Here is a 16,694-nt window from a genome sequence, read left to right on the forward strand (position 1 = left end):
GAGAGAGACTCTGGCCCTGATTTATACTTTTTGGTGCAAAACTCCACTAACACAGTTTTGCACCAAAATATTTAGCACTGGCTTGCACCATTTCTGAGCACCAGCCGGGCACTATATTTATGAAATGGTGCAAGCCGGTGCAAAGGGTAGGCTAGCCTAAAAATAAATGATGTTAGCCGGGTGGGGCTGGCGGTATGGGAGAAGGGATTTTTGCACAAAATTGATGTTAGGCAGGTTTGAGTAAAAGAAACTGACTGTAAACAGCCTAGCATCATTTTCTGATGCAAAACCATCCATACTACAAGATTCCTATCTTATAAAAAACAGGAGTCATGCCCACCACCCCAATGGCCAGCACATGGCACAAGAGTCCCCTGGGCATGGCCATTGCACCCAGTGCCATGTAGGGGGACCCATTTCAGGGTCCCCAATGGCACTAAAGAAAAAACATACTTACCTGTACTTACCTATACTTACCTGGGATGAGGTTCCCCCATCCTCCGCTGTCCCTCTATTGTGGGTGGCGGTGTCCATGGGGCCCGGGGAGGGCACCTGTGGGCTTATTCCATGGTGTTCCACCATGGAAATAGGCCCACAGGTCCCCTAACGCCTGCCCAAACCCAGGCACACAATAATGGTGCAAAACAAGCTTTGCACTATTATTTGACCCCCTCCTCCCTCCATGCATGATTTTAGCATGGAAGACAAATAAGGCGCTTGGGCCTTTGAGTCATTTTTTGCACTGGAACGCCTACCTTGCATCTCATTGATGCAAGGTAGTTTTCCGCAGGCAAAAAATGCTTTAAATCCAATATGTTGGCTCTAGAAATGTCTAGCACCAAAATATAAATACAGAGTTAAATTTGCACCGGATTTGCGTTAAAAAAGATGCAAAGCCGGCGCTAACAGAGCATAATTATGCCCCTCTGTTACTTAGGGCAGCAAAGGGTGGTGGGATTAATAAAAAAGGCAAAACAGAGAGAATGCTAGAAATAGAAAGGAGAATGCAAAAACAGGATCAAAGCTCAAACAGGAGAGTGCCCAGGTAGGAAAGTTTCCAAACAGGAGAATACCAGAAGGAGAAACAAATTAAACAAAAAAGAAAATAGGGGCTATGGATAAAACGAAAACTGACATTCGGAAAAGGGAGTTAAAACAAGATAAGTAGAAATGAAGAATGTAAAGATTAAAATATATGAAAACTACAGAAGAAGTGAGGCTTTATTAACACAGACAGAAGGAAAGTAGACAATTCTAGAAGGATGTTGAGAGAAAAGCAGAGGGAAAAGTAAATGAAGGAGATACAACTCAAAATGATGTTGACTGAAACGAAGTAAGGCATTTTAGGAGATGGAACTGACTTCCTTGTATTATGAAGTATAAAATAATTAAAATGTGTGGAAAAACTTACTGCACATTGTTCTGTCACCCTATAAACAAAAGTTGCCTGCATCCCCCTGACTATGTTCACTGAATTCCATGGTAATTTGCAGTATCGTTTTAATACCTTATTTTCTGAACAAAACATTATAAAATACAGTTTGTTATAAAGTTCCCTTTTCCAAACATAGAAGTAACATTTATATTCATTTTAATTTTCTACTGCAAACTTAAGACCTAGATGAATTTAAACAATTTGCCTGAATAGAAATATATTTTTTTTTATTATGCTTGATTAGACTCGATATGGATTTTAACATCAGTGGTTGAATTTGCATATGATTAAAGACGAGGCGTATTCAATCTTCCCCATTACTTAGTAATGGAGGCTTTTTATCTTTCCTATTTCGACAATATATTCCGTTCAAAACAACCACAGGAGGCTTCTTGTTCGGCTTCTAATTAGGATAATAATGGCATAAAACACCATTGCCCAAAACATTCTTAACTTTTTGTTCCTTCGGTGAAAACCTCATATTTGCTCACGATGCATGTATACGTCTGTTTAGAAGAATAAATGTGCACCTACCAAAAAATACATGCACACAGTGTTACAGCTTGCTCTCATATAAATCAGCTCAGGTTTATGATTACATGGCTGGTAAAAGCTATGAAACGGAAGTACCTTTTAAAAAGATGAATCCTTCGCAAGCATGATTGGAAAATATATTTTGTATCGTGAATTACTCTAGTTAAATTTTGAAAAGTTAACATAATTTGCCAAAATATGACTCAACAAGCCCAGGAATTTAGAGGGAATGAGCATTATGGGGCCTTTCCAAAAAGGAATTTTGAAGTGCATAAAGTAGCACTCCTTTAGTACTCTTGTAGGCACTCTTAGACACATTTAAGAATTAACCCCAAAACATTTGGTGTATCCAGGCAATATTCATATACAACTAGCAAACATAGGTATGACTATGAACTCGTTGAACGTTTATTAATAGTGAGTTGGATATTCAGGGCCAATTTATAAAGGTATGTTAAAGTATATGGAAGAGTACTCTTCTAGTACAACTTCCAGTACTCATAAATGCTTTCAGGAACTGACCCTTAAATATTTATTTTGGGGGTTGGCAGAACACAAAAGGACATCTTTGGTGGTCTTTCTGTACTATTATGTCCCTCTTATTTGTGGTTTGAGATGACATTTTCCATTTGGAGGTTATCCCTCTTTTCTCTGGTGTGATCTAAGGCACTTTGCCTTTGCACTTAAGCCCTGCATACCAAGGAACAGCTTCCTACTTTGGCAGTGAGAAGTCTGAGCAGACATGGAGCTAAGGCAAGGTTTCTCTGCATTGCTTCCTGCTAGTAGTGAAAAGATTATCTCAACAAATATGTCCTTAGGTTCTTTCTAAACAGCGGATGACTTGATTTCAATTCAGAGCCTAGTCATATTGTTTAAAAAATTAGAGCAACAAGTCACTGAGAGATTGTTCACTGTGTTTTGTACCTCATTGGACATATCATATAGGAAAATGGTTTGAGGCAAGAGCATAATTAGGGTCAAAAGTTTGTAGGCATTTCAGTCTGCTGGATGAGAACACTCAGGGCCCATTTCAGCAAGACTGATCTGAGTAGGCATGATTTACTCATGAAATACTCCCGACTAATTTAGGGTTTGGCAGACAAAATAAAGACAGACAATGTGGCAGAGAGCTTTGCATTCACAATAATGTCTTTACTCCTCCCAAATTCAGAGATGTCCACTTGTCCCTTGGATGTCTGTATACATTGGCAAGAACCGCCATCATGGTAGTTCCTTTCTATGTAGGGAAAGTTCGACGAGCAATATAGTCAAACATGACGGCTGGCTGTTAAACTTCTACAAAGTTTTATACTTTTCAAAAACAAACTCCCAAAGTGAGAGTTTGACTTTGAAAAATAAAGACAATAATGACCTACACAATATGGAAGTTTTCTGTCATAGTGTGGGGTCATTTTCCTTTTTTACTGTCCCTAACCACCAGTATATACCTGGGCTAGTACCAAAAAAGCCCTCACACTGCCCAATGTAAATAGGATAGATGGTTGGATGACTTACTTCTGATTACCTTTACTCTCTTTGGCCATTGAAGTAAGGTTTACATCTATGGAGTCATTTTACTTTATCAGCGTAAACCTGGAGTTATGCCCATCTTTTAATTGGGCTGGTCGATTGAGAGCTTGATGGAGAGGCTCCTCCAACGCCGTGCAATGGAATACTCTCTTCACCAAACAGTAAATCAGCACAGAGATTACTCCTGGAATTCATCTATAGTTCAGGAGTACTACTGGAGTAATTCAAAGAAAAATCATTGTGAATGAAGCTTTTTTTTTGTACAGTGCTTTGGACCTTAATTCTTTACTTGCTCAGATGCTTTATAAGAATTCACTGTTTTGGGCAGATGCCTATATTTTTCAGGTTCAGGTGCATGCTTGCTCACTTGTTTTTCAGGCTTTGGATTTTATAGGAAGTTTAGCAATTAAGGTATGCAATAACCCAATATTGACTAGATCAAACCTGTTACTGCCCAAAGTTGAGTGAGTAAAATTCACCAGCAGTAAGTTTCTACTTTGCAGGTGACCCAGATTGTAATCTCTTTAGCATTACGTCAATGGTGCCACACTTGAGTTCTAACAATTATAGCCTCCACAAGTCCAGCCTGGTAGAAATCTCTAACAATGTACACAGCCATTTTTTAATGCACTAGTAAATTCAATTGAGCCAATACGAATATTATTTTGTTTATTCTGCACTCCCGTATTCACGGGTTCACGGGTAAACTATTGTAATTAAAAGCGGCAACTAGATCATTATAAGAACTACGGACGCCATCAGGCCTAATGTTAATGAAGAGGCAGAGAGGAATGTGAAAAATATATATCTGGTCCTCAGAAAAAGAGTGCATAGACTTTATGTGTGGTGAATAAAACTACTTGCAAACCCCAGAAATTGTTGAATAGTATGACATACAGTCGGATCTCAAATGCCCCATTCATAAGTTGTTAAATCGGCTCACCTAAAAAGGTTAGTTTACAAGCAAGAGCTTACTGGTTCTCCATTGCCTTTCATCCTTTAATTTTGTTCACAATGTCATCGTTCTACCTGTACATATGGGGCCGCATCACAAAACATTTTTGACTGCCGCTTCTTTCATGTCCTTGGAGGTGAGTTACGGCATTGATTGGGTAAAACCGCCTTCCATTATTGTGTTATGAAAGCAAGGGGCAGATTTAAGAGCCCCTAACGCCCCCTTGTGCTACATTAGCGTCATTTTGTTATGAGAATGTGGCCCGAGGCCAAAATTGCTGCGCCAAATTTACCAAGTGGCGCAATGCATGCATTATGCCACTTTTTAACCCTTTGAGGATACATTATGCGTGCTCTACACTTAATGTATGCAATGGGGGCGTTCCCCTGTTAGGGGTCTGAAAAAATGGCGCAAAGAAATCTAAGAGATTTCTTTACTTCATTTTTTTCAGCACTTTTAACGCCTGCTCAGAGCAGCGTTAAAAGGAGGCTCCCATTGGTTTCAATATACCTCTGGGTGCTTTACAGGATTAGCTTCAGAGTTTTTGACGCTAATCCTGCAAAACGCTGAACTAGCATAAAAAATTCTGATGCTAGTTCTAGTGATAAGCAACCATTTCCCATTGACTAATGTGGTAAAATAGTGCTGTTCCAGTATGAGAAGCCATGACAAATATTAGAAACTCATAGCAATCACAAATATTTACCTGACTAGCAGTGTCTTGCGTTATCTATCACATCAATTTTCATATATCTGAACATTTTAAGAACATTTTTCGATATTCCTTAAAATGTAATAATCACAGAGACCAATTCACAAAGATTTTTTAAGGGGGGGACTTCAGTGTGCCTTAAGCCAAGATTGCACCACTTTAAAGATCCATTGCATCACCATTCTAAATTGTGAAAATTCTGCAGCAGTCCTGACCACACAAAGAATAGGAGGTGGGTGCTTCTCATGTAGCAAATTGAGCTGTCTGTGAGATTTAGGGCGCTCTGGGCCAGGGCTAGGACCTGTATGTGCTGGAAAAGTGATGTCGGTTTCGGGGCATGCCCTAGGCACATGTCATGACTGTAGCCCTGTGCCACATAGGCCCTAGAAGCAGAGGTGCAGAGGGGTGGCAGCACCCCCAGAATAACCGTGACGGAGTTCAGGAGGTGAATGATCAATAAAGATCCCTTTAGATTTTGCTTTTATCTTGTCACATTTGCTGCTATGTGTTGAGGTCAGAGGTCAGGCTCTGTCTGCTGACAAATTACTGCCTATTCTGAAACTGGTGTTTATTCTTATTTCTCTTAGTGCAAAGTGAATGGATTTTGTAAAAGTGACCTAGCTGACAATCTTGCTGGAGTTCAGGAAGGGAAAGGAACAGCTGTAGGATGACATGTTTTTATTCTAACACACAACAACATTAAGGTGCTTATAGATAAAATATACACTTATTTCAACAAAGAACAAAGGCACAAACGAAGCACATTTTTTTGTAATTCTGAAGTGTGATGTAAACAAAGGCTCATATTTATAATTTCTTGAAGCAATGCCATGCTGCAGCTATGTGAAAGGGAAAGAGCAGGAATGTGTCATATTTACAATGACAAGCTGCATTCCTGTCCTCTGAGTGCAGCTCTAGCACCAACTCAGGAACCCTTGTGTCATGGTGCAAGGGTGCCTGCATTCCAAGCAGGATTTGTTTTGTGCAGGAAGGCAAAATTCCTGCACAAAAACATTCCTGAGAGGTGATCTCCTCTTTCTAAGTGTGCTGCACCTTTCTCCTCATTGCACCTCTGGCAGAAAGGCATACATTTGTAACAGATTCCAAGGTCTATCAGTGTTGATAAATCTGGGAATGTGCCAGAATACATGGATGGATGCATGGGAACACCCACTCTCCACTCATGTAACGCCTCCACCAACAGTGTAACTCAAGGCAGAGGCTTGCACTGCCTTAGGTTACGCCAGATTTACCAAGCCATGCAGGGCCATGTAGTGGCTTTGCGTGGCCTGGTAAATCTGATTCTAGGTTTTTTATTGCCCTAAGTTGCTTTACATGGTGGAAGGGTGATGCAAAACAATGATAAACTGCCCCAAAGATTTCATTGAATCAAAACGAATCAAAGCACTTTGCTTGGTATTGCGCTACTGATAGATATATTTGCTGAAACATGATTTCCACACATTAAGCACTGTGTAGTATTACAAATAAAACTGCATGTTTGTTCACATTTGGCAGCCATTTCATCTGAAAATGAGCTTGATGTAAATGGGAGTGTGCCATCTCACCCAGATACAAAATGTACCAACAGCTACATATTACACCCTTACTACTCTCCTGTTGAATGGGCGTGTCACATTTGCTACACTTGATGTGTGCGCGAAGGTTAGATTTTTCACCATCCCTGTGACTTCAGTGATATTACATTAATGGAAGCAATCCCACTCTTTGTGAAATTGTTCCAGAGGAGTTGCAGCGCTTGGTGATTTCACAGGTGGGATTCACAGTATTTTCTTGGAAGCTTGTTGCTGGCGAACTGAGGTTGTGGGAAGAGGAGAAGGGGATGGTGTGAGGAGTTTAAATTTCCCTCAAGTATTGAGTGGATGCAACTGAGAGGATGGACCATTGAGCTAGATATTTGGAAATTACTGTGCTTGTGCATTTTGTTGAGCCACGGCATTCCTGCAGTACAGATCTGGGCTGACCTGAGTCCTCTCACCTGCACATTCAGGCCAGCAAAGACAAAGGCTGTCAGGAGGTTAGTTAATGCAGCATAGTTCTATGATGTGGTTGGAGGGTGTAGTTCTCTGCTAGAGTGAGGATTTCCAGAGACTGCTGTAACATCTGCCAACTCTTCACCACAGTCTCTGAGTGCTGCCTAAGGTAGCCTGGTGGGGCCCCACTAAAACTTCAACCTTTTGGGTTTACAGTTAACCTGGAAGCATCTGTATCTACCCTGGGGAACTCTTGTTTAGGTTTCACAGACCTTGAGAGCCTGGAACTGCTCCTCTCTGGAACGCGATGCTCTGAGAGGTAGAAGACTCTGGTACTGTGTAGGAAAGTACCATCTTGCCTGGCATGTTACCCCCATATTTCACTGTATATATGTTGTTTTAGTCTGCCAGTCAGGGCCCCAGTGCTCATAAGTATGTGCCCTGTATGTGTTCCCTGTGTGATGCCTAACTGTCTCACTGAGGCTATGCTAACTAGAACCTCGGTGGTTATGCTCTCTTTGCTTTCCAAATTTGTCACTAACAGGCTAGTGAATTAACTTACCAATTCACATTGGCATACTGGTACACCCATATAATTCCCTAGTATATGGTACTGAGGTACCAAGGGTATTAGGGTTCCAGGAGATCCCTATGGGCTGCAGCATTTCTTTTGCCACCCATAGGGAGCTCTGACAATTCTTACACAGGCCTGCCACTGCAGCTTGCGTGAAATAACGTCCACGTTATTTCACAGCCATTTACCACTGCACTTAAGTAACTTATAAGTCACCTATATGTCTAACTTTCACCTGGTGAAGGTTGGGTGCAAAGTTACTTAGTGTGTGGGCACCCTGGCACTAGCCAAGGTGCCCCCACATCGTTCAGGGCAAATTCCCCGGATTTTGTGAGTGCGGGGACACCATTACACATGTGCACTGTACATAGGTCACTACCTATGTACAGCGTCACAATGGTAACTCCGAACATGGCCATGTAACATGTCTAAGATCATGGAATTGTCACCCCAATGCCATTCTGGCATTGGGAGGACAATTCCATGATCCCCCGGTCTCTAGCACAGAACCCGGGTACTGCTAAACTGCCTTTCCGGGGTCTCCACTGCAGCTGGTGCTGCTGCCAACCCCTCAGACAGGTTTCTGCCCTCCTGGGGTCCAGGCAGCCCTGGCCTAGGAAGGCAGAACAAAGGACTTCCTCTGAGAGAGGGTGTAACACCCTCTCCCTTTGGAAATAGGTGTGAAGGCTGGGGAGGAGTAGCCTCCCCCAGCCTCTGGAAATGCTTTGATGGGCACAGATGGTGCCCATCTCTGCATAAGCCAGTCTACACCGGTACAGGGATCCCACAGCCCTGCTCTGGTGCAAAACTGGACAAAGGAACTCCCCAGGGGAGGTGCCCAGAGCTCCTCCAGTGTGTCCCAGACCTCTGCCATCTTGGAAACAGAGGTGTCTGTGGCACACTGGACTGCTCTGAGTGGCCAGTGCCAGCAGGTGACGTCAGAAGCTCCTTCTGATAGGCTCTTACCTCTCTTGGTTGCCAATCCTCCTTCCTAGGTAGCCAAAACTCCTTTTCTGGTTGTTTACGGTCTCTGCTTTGGGGATCTCACCAGATAACGAATGCAAGGTCTCATCAGAGTTCCACTGCATCTCCCTCTTCACCTTCTGCCAAAGGATCGACCGTTGACTGCTCAGGACGCCTGCAAAACCGCAACAAAGTAGCAAGACGACATTAGCAACCTTGTATCGCTTCATCCTGCCGGCTTTCTCGACTGTTTCCAGGTGGTGCATGCTCTGGGGGTAGCCTGCCTCCTCTCTGCACCATGAGCTCTGAAGAAATCTCCCGTGGGTTGAAGGAATCTTACCCCTTCAACCGCAGGCACCAAAAGACTGCATCACTGGTCCTCTGGGTCCCCTCTCAGCACAACGTGCGTGGTCCCTGGAACTCAGCAACTCTGTCCAAGTGACTCCCACAGTCCAGTGACTCTTCAGTCCAAGTTTGGTGGCGGTAAGTCCTTGCCTCCCCATGCTAGACTACATTGCTGGGTATCGCGTGATTTGCAGCTGCTCCGGCTCCTGTGCACTCCTCCAGGATTTCCTTCATGCACAGCCAAGCCTGGTTCCCCGACACTCTAACCTGCAGTGCACAACCTTCTGAGTTGTCCTCCGGCGTCGTGGGACTCCCTTTTGTGACTTCACGTGGACTCCGGTTCACTCTTCTTCCAAGTGCCTGTTCAGGTACTTCTGCAGGTGCTATCTGCTTCTGTGAGGACTCCCTCACTTGCTGTTCACCCCCTCTGTCTCTTCCTCCAAGTGGCGACATCCTGGTCCCTCCTGGGCCACAGCAGCACCCAAAAACCTCTACCGCAACCCTTGCAGCTAGCAAGGCTTGTTTGCAGTCTTTTCACATGGAAATACATCTGCAAGCTTCATCGTGACGTGGGACATCCGTCTTCCAAAGGAGAAGTTCCTAGTCCTCTTCGTTCTTGCAGAACTCCAAGCTTCTTCCAACAGGTGGCAGCTTCCTTGCACCCTCAGCTGGCATTTCCTGGGCTCCTGCCCACTCTCGACACTGTCGCAACTATTGGACTTGGTCCCCTTGTCTTACAGGTACTCAGGTCCGGAAATCCACTGTTGTTGCATTGCTGGTGTTTGTTCTTCCTGCAGAATCCCCCTATCACGACTTCTGTACTCTCTGGGGGTAGTAGGTGCACTTTACACCTACCTTTCAGGGTCTTGGGGTGGGCTATTTTTCTAACCCTCACTGTTTTCTTACAGTCCCAGCGACCCTCTACAAGCTCACATAGGTTTGGGATCCATTCGTGGTTTGCATTCCACTTCTGGAGTATATGGTTTGTGTTGCCCCTATACCTATGTGGTCCTATTGCAATCTACTGTAACTTTACATTGCTTGCATTACTTTTCTTGCTATTACCTACATAATTTGGGTTTGTGTACATATATCTTGTGTATATATCTTATCCTCATACTGAGGGTACTCACTGAGATACTTTTGGCATATTGTCATAAAAATAAAGTACCTTTATTTTTAGTACTTCGGTATATTGTGTTTTCTTATGATATTGTGCATATGACACAAGTGGTATAGTAGGAGCTTTACATGTCTCCTAGTTCAGCCTAAGCTGCTTTTCCAAAGCTACCTTCTATCAGCCTAAGCTGCTAGAAACACCTCTTCTACACTAATAAGGGATAACTGGACCTGGCACAAGGTGTAAGTACCTCTGGTACCAACTACAAGCCACGCCAGCCACCTACATTGGTTGTGCAGCGGTGGGATAAGTACTTGTAACTGCTTACCAATTTGTCATTGTGTACTTTTCATAAGAGAATAATATACAAAACAGTTCAGTGTATGTACACCTAACCAAAAAGTTTTGCTTTTCTCCTCTTAAACTTTTTACAAAGTTCTGAAAAGTTTCTCTAAACTTCTAAAAGTTTTCTAAAAGTTAGAAAACGTTTTTTCTCTGTTCTTTAAAAAGTTCTGAAACGTTTTCTTCCTTCTCACTGTCTCTAAACCTTTTGCTATCATGTCTGTAGAAGACTTTACTTTTAGAATTGTCAATACTACTTATGACAATTTGAATTACAAGAGCCTAAGGAGTCTCTGCTTAGATAGAGGTTTAGTGATAGGAAAGAACCCTACAAAAGAGTTTCTATTTAACATGCTTATTGTGAACGATGAGTCTTAAGCAGGCACTTCAAATGAGAGGTTAATAGAAGGTTCCCATTCTGACTCAGGGGATCTCCTTGAGGGCGGTGGGGAGTGTTCTGTACCAGATCTGCCCCCTAGCAGAATACCTAGTAATGTTGGTAGTAATGGAGGTTCCCATCATAGTAGGGGAGTCTTTATTCCTGGAGGCCAAGTTGTTAGGGTTCAGACAGTTAGGGACAGATCCCCCTCTGTTGTTTCCAATTTATCTTATGTGTCCAAGCATTCCCAACCCACCCACCCTGAAGACAACATGTTAGAAAGGGAACTCAAAAAGTTGAGGGTTGAAGAGACCAGACTGAAGCTTAAACAGCAACAGCTGGCCTTAGATAGGGAATCCCTAGACATTGAGAAGGAGAGACAGAGATTGGGGTTAGGACCCCATGGTGGCAGCAGCAGTATTCCTGATAGTAATCCTGTTAGAGAGCATGATTCCAGGAATCTGCACAAGATAGTCTCCCCTTACAAGGAGGGGGATGACATCAACAAGTGGTTTTCTGCACTTGGGAGGGCCTGTATGGTACAGGGGGTCCCTCAAAGGCAGTGGGCTGCTATATTGTGGCTATCTTTCAATGGAAAGGGTAGGTATAGGCTCCTTACTGTTAGAGAAAGTGATGCTAACAATTCTGCAGTTTTGAAGGATGCACTCTTGGATGGATTTGGCTCAACCACTGAACAATACAGGATTAAGTTTAGAGATACCAGAAAAGAGTCCTCACAAGACTGGATAGACTTTGTTGACTGTTCAGTGAAGGCCTTGGAGGGGTGGTTACATGGCAGTAAAGTTTCTGACTATGAAAGCCTGTATAATCTTATTCTGAGAGAGCATATTCTGAATAACTGTGTGTCTGACTTGTTACACCAATATCTAGTGGACTCAGATCTGACCTCTCCCCAAGAATTGGGAAAGAGACAAATGGGTCAGAACAAGAGTGAACATAAAGGTTCATACGGGGGTGAGAAGGATGGCAAGAAGAAGGATGGTAAGTCTGCTGACAAGGGTGGGGACAAAAGTAAAACTGAGTCTTCATCAGGCCCACAAAAATCCTCTGGTGGGGTGGTGGGTCCATATCCTCTTCCAATAATCAACCTAAAAAGCCTTGGTGTTATTTGTGTAAAGTCAAAGGCCATTGGACAACTGATGCCAGTTGTCCAAAGAAAAACACCAAACCTCCCACTACCACAACCCCTACTGCAAACTCTAGTGCCCCAAGTAATAGCAGTGGTGGTGGGAGCAAACCTACTAATAGCCAATCCAAGGGAGTAGCTGGGCTCACTTTTGGTAATTTAGTTGGGGTTGGTCTTGTTAGGGAGACCACAGAGGCTGTGTTAGTCTCTGAAGGTGCCATTGATTTGGCCACCTTGGTTGCTTGTCCCCTTAATATGGATAAGTACAAGCAACCTCCCCTAATAAATGGTGTTGAGGTTCAGGCATACAGGGACACAGGTGCCAGTGTTACCATGGTAATAGTGAAACTGGTGCACCCTGAACAACACCTACTTGGTCAGCAGTACCAAGTGACAGACACTCATAACAACACTCTTAGCCACCCCATGGCTGTTGTGAATATCAACTGGAGGGGGGTTACTGGTCCAAAGAAAGTTGTGGTTGCCTCAGATTTACCTGTAGACTGTCTACTAGGGAACGATTTAGAGACATCAGCTTCGGCAGAAGTGGAGTTGGAGGCTCATGTAGCAATGCTGGGCGTTCCTGGGCATATTTTTGCTTTGACAAGGGCTGAGGCCAAAAAGCAAAAAGGACAGGGTAACTTGGATCCTGGAACAATGGACCAAGTGTTCCCTAAAGCTAGGGGCAGCAAGGGTAAATCCCTACCCACTATCCCTCCCTCTACAGATGATTCTCCTTCTGAGGAAGAAGAATTTCCTCCCTGGGCAGAACCGTCACCAGATGAGCTGGCAGCAGATACTGCTGAGCTTTTGGGTGGAGGGGGGCCTGCCAGGTAAGAGCTGAGTGTGGCACAGCAAACCTGTCCCACATTAGAGGGTCTCAGACAGCAAGCTGTCAAACAGCAAAATGGGGATGTCAGTGACTCACATAGAGTTTACTGGGAAGACAACCTCTTGTACACAGAGGCAAGGGACCCAAAACCTGGAGCAGCCAGGAGATTGGTCTTTCCCCTGCAGTACAGAGAGTTCCTCCTAACTCTTGTACATGACATTCCTTTGGCTGGGCATTTGGGCCAGATCAAAACATGGGAAAGGCTTGTCCCCCTGTTTCACTGGCCTAGGATGTCAGAGGACACAAAAGATTTTTGTAAGTATTGTGTGACCTGCCAAGCCAGTGGCAAGACTGGTGGCATACCAAAGGCTCCCCTTATTCCACTACCTGTGGTTGGGGTCCCCTTTGAAAGGGTAGGGGTTGACATAGTTGGCCCCCTTGACCCTCCTACTGCTTCAGGCAATAGGTTTATCTTGGTGGTTGTGGACCATGACACAAGATATCCTGAAGCAATTCCTCTAAGGACCACTACAGCTCCTGCAGTGGCAAAGGCCCTCCTGGGAATCTGGGTGGGGTTCCCAAAAGAGGTTGTATCAGACAGGGGTAGCAACTTTATGTCTTCATACTTGAAAGATATGTGGAAGGAATTTGGTGTAACCTACAAATTCACCACACCTTATTATCCACAGACTAATGGACTGGTAGAGAGGTTTAATAAAACTCTCAAAGGTATGATAATGGGACTCCCTGAAAAACTCAGGAGGAGATGGGATGTCCTGTTACCTTGCCTCCTTTTTGCTTACAGGGAGGTACCCCAGAAAGGAGTGGGCTTCAGCCCCTTTGAACTCCTCTTTGGACACCCTGTAAGAGGTCCACTAACTCTTGTGAAGGAGGGGTGGGAACAACCTTTGAAAGCTCCCAAACAGGACATAGTGGACTATGTACTTGGCCTAAGATCCAGAATGGCTGAGTACTTGAGAGAGGCCAGTAAAAACCTTCAGCCCAGCCAAGAGCTCCAGAAGCAATGCCATGACCAGAAGGCTGTTCTGATCCAGTACCAACCAGGACAGAAGGTGTGGGTATTGGAGCCTGTGGCCCCAAGAGCACTCCAGGACAAATGGAGTGGACCCCATCTAATTATTGAGAAAACGGGTGAGGTCACCTATTTGGTAGGCCTGGGCATTGCCAGGAGTCCCCTCAGGGTAATTCATGTCAACCGCCTAAAACACTACTACAACAGGGCTGCTCTCACCCTGCTCATAGCAACAGATGAGGGACATGAATAAGAGAGTGACCTTCTCCCTGATGTCTTCTTATCCACTGAAGAAGATGCTTTAGTGGAGGGAGTAGTTTTGGCAAATTGTCTGACTGCAGAACAGAAAGACAACTGCATAAATCTCCTTGGACAATTTTCTGAACTCTTTTCAACTGTGCCAGGTACCACATCTTGGTGTGAACACACAATTGATACTGGAGACAGCTTGCCTGTCAAAAGTAAAATCTATAGGCAGCCTGACCATGTCAGGGACTGCATAAAACAAGAGGTTCAGAAAATGCTTGATCTAGGAGTGGTTGAACCTTCTGAAAGCCCATGGGTGAGTCCTGTGGTGCTTGTACCAAAGCCTCACTCAAAAGATGGAAAAAGGGAGATGAGGTTTTGTGTAGACTACAGAGGTCTCAATCAGGTAACAAAAACTGATGCTCACACTATACCCAGGGCAGATGAGCTCATAGATACACTGGCATCTGCCAAGTATTTAAGCACCTTTGATTTGACTGCAGGGTATTGGCAGATCAAATTGGCTGAGGATGCTAAACCTAAAACTGCATTTTCAACTATAGGAGGGCACTACCAATTTACAGTGATGCCCTTTGGTTTTAAGAATGCACCTGCCACTTTTCAAAGGTTGGTGAACACAGTCCTGCAAGGGTTGGAGGCTTTTAGTGCAGCATATCTAGATGATATAGCTGTCTTTAGCTCCACCTGGGATGAGCACCTGGTCCACCTTTGGAAAGTTTTGGAGGCCCTGCAAAAGGCAGGCCTCACTATCAAGGCCTCAAAGTGCCAGATAGGGCAGGGAAAGGTGGTCTATCTGGGACACCTAGTAGGTGGAGAACTGATTGCACCACGTCAGGGGAAAATCCAGACAATCATGGATTGGGTTCCCCCTACAACACAGACCCAGGTGAGAGCCTTCCTAGGCCTCACTGAGTATTACAGGAGATTCATTAAAAACTGTGGCTCCATAGCTGTCAGAAAGCTTTTGAGGAGCTCATCAGGCCCTGTGCTCTGCACCTGTCCTAAAAAGCCCATGTTACTCCAAGAAATTCATTTTTCAAACTGATGCATCTGAATTAGGGGTAGGGGCGGTTTTATCACAACTGAATTCTGAGGGCCAGGATCAACCAGTTGCTTTTATCAGCAGAAGGTTGACCCCTAGAGAAAAGCGTTGATCTGCCATAGAGACGGAGGCCTTTGCTGTGGTCTGGGCACTGAAGAAGTTCAGGCTATACCTGTTTGGCACTCACTTTATTGTTCAGACAGACCACAAACCTCTACTTTGGCTAAAACAAATGAAAGGTGAAAACCCTAAATTGTTGTGGTGGTTCATATCTCTACAGGGAATGGACTATACAGTGGAACATAGACCTGGGAGTACCCACTCCAATGCAGATGGACTCTCCAGACATTTCCACTTAGACAATGAAGACTCATCAGGTCATGGCTAGTCTTATTGTCCTTCGTTTGGGGGTTGGTGGGTGTGTAGGAAAGTACCATCTTGCCTGGCATGTTACCCCCATATTTCACTATATATATGTTGTTTTAGTCTATGTGTCACTGGGACCCTGCCAGGCAGGGCCCCAGTGCTCATCCGTATGTGCACTGTATGTGTTCCCTGTGTGATGCCTAACTGTCTCACTGAGGCTTTGCTAACCAGAACCTCAGTGGTTATGCTGTCTCTGCTTTCCAAATTTGTCACTAACAGGCTAGTGACTAAATTTACCAATTCACATTGGCATACTGGTACACCCATATGATTCCCTAGTATATGGTACTGAGGTACCCAGGGTATTGGGGTTCCAGGAGATCCCTATGGGCTGCAGCATTTATTTTGCCACCCATAGGGAGCTCTGACAATTCTTACACAGGCCTGCCACTGCAGCCTGCGTGAAATAACGTCCATGTTATTTCACAGCCATTTACCACTGCACTTAAGTAACCTATAAGTCACCTATATGTCTAACCTTCACCTGGTGAAGGTTGGGTGCAAAGTTACTTAGTGTGTGGGCACCCTGGCACTAGCCAAGGTGCCCCCACATCGTTCAGGGCAAATTCCCCAGACTTTGTGAGTGCGGGGACACCATTACACCTGTGCACTGTACATAGGTCACTACCTATGTACAGCGTCACAATGGTAACTCCGAACATGGCCATGTAACATGTCTAAGATCATGGAATTGTCACCCCAATGCAATTCTGGCATTGGGGGGACAATTCCATGGTCCCCCGGGTCTCTAGCACAGAACCCGGGTACTGCCAAACTGCCTTTCAGGGGTCTCCACTGCAGATGCTGCCAACCCCTCAGACAGGTTTCTGCCCTCCTGGGGTCCAGGCAGCCCTGGCCCAGGAAGGCAGAACAAAGGACTTCCTCTGAGAGAGGGTGTAACACCCTCTCCCTTTGGAAATAGGTGTGAAGTCTGGGGAGGAGTAGCCTCCCCCAGCCTCTGGAAATGCTTTGATGGGCACAGATGGTGCCCATCTCTGCATAAGCCAGTCTACACCGGGTCAGGGATCCCCCAGCCCTGCTCTGGCGCGAAACTGGACAAAAGA

This window comes from Pleurodeles waltl, chromosome 4_1 (assembly GCF_031143425.1).
Source record: "Pleurodeles waltl isolate 20211129_DDA chromosome 4_1, aPleWal1.hap1.20221129, whole genome shotgun sequence".
NCBI classification, from domain to species: domain Eukaryota; kingdom Metazoa; phylum Chordata; class Amphibia; order Caudata; family Salamandridae; genus Pleurodeles; species Pleurodeles waltl.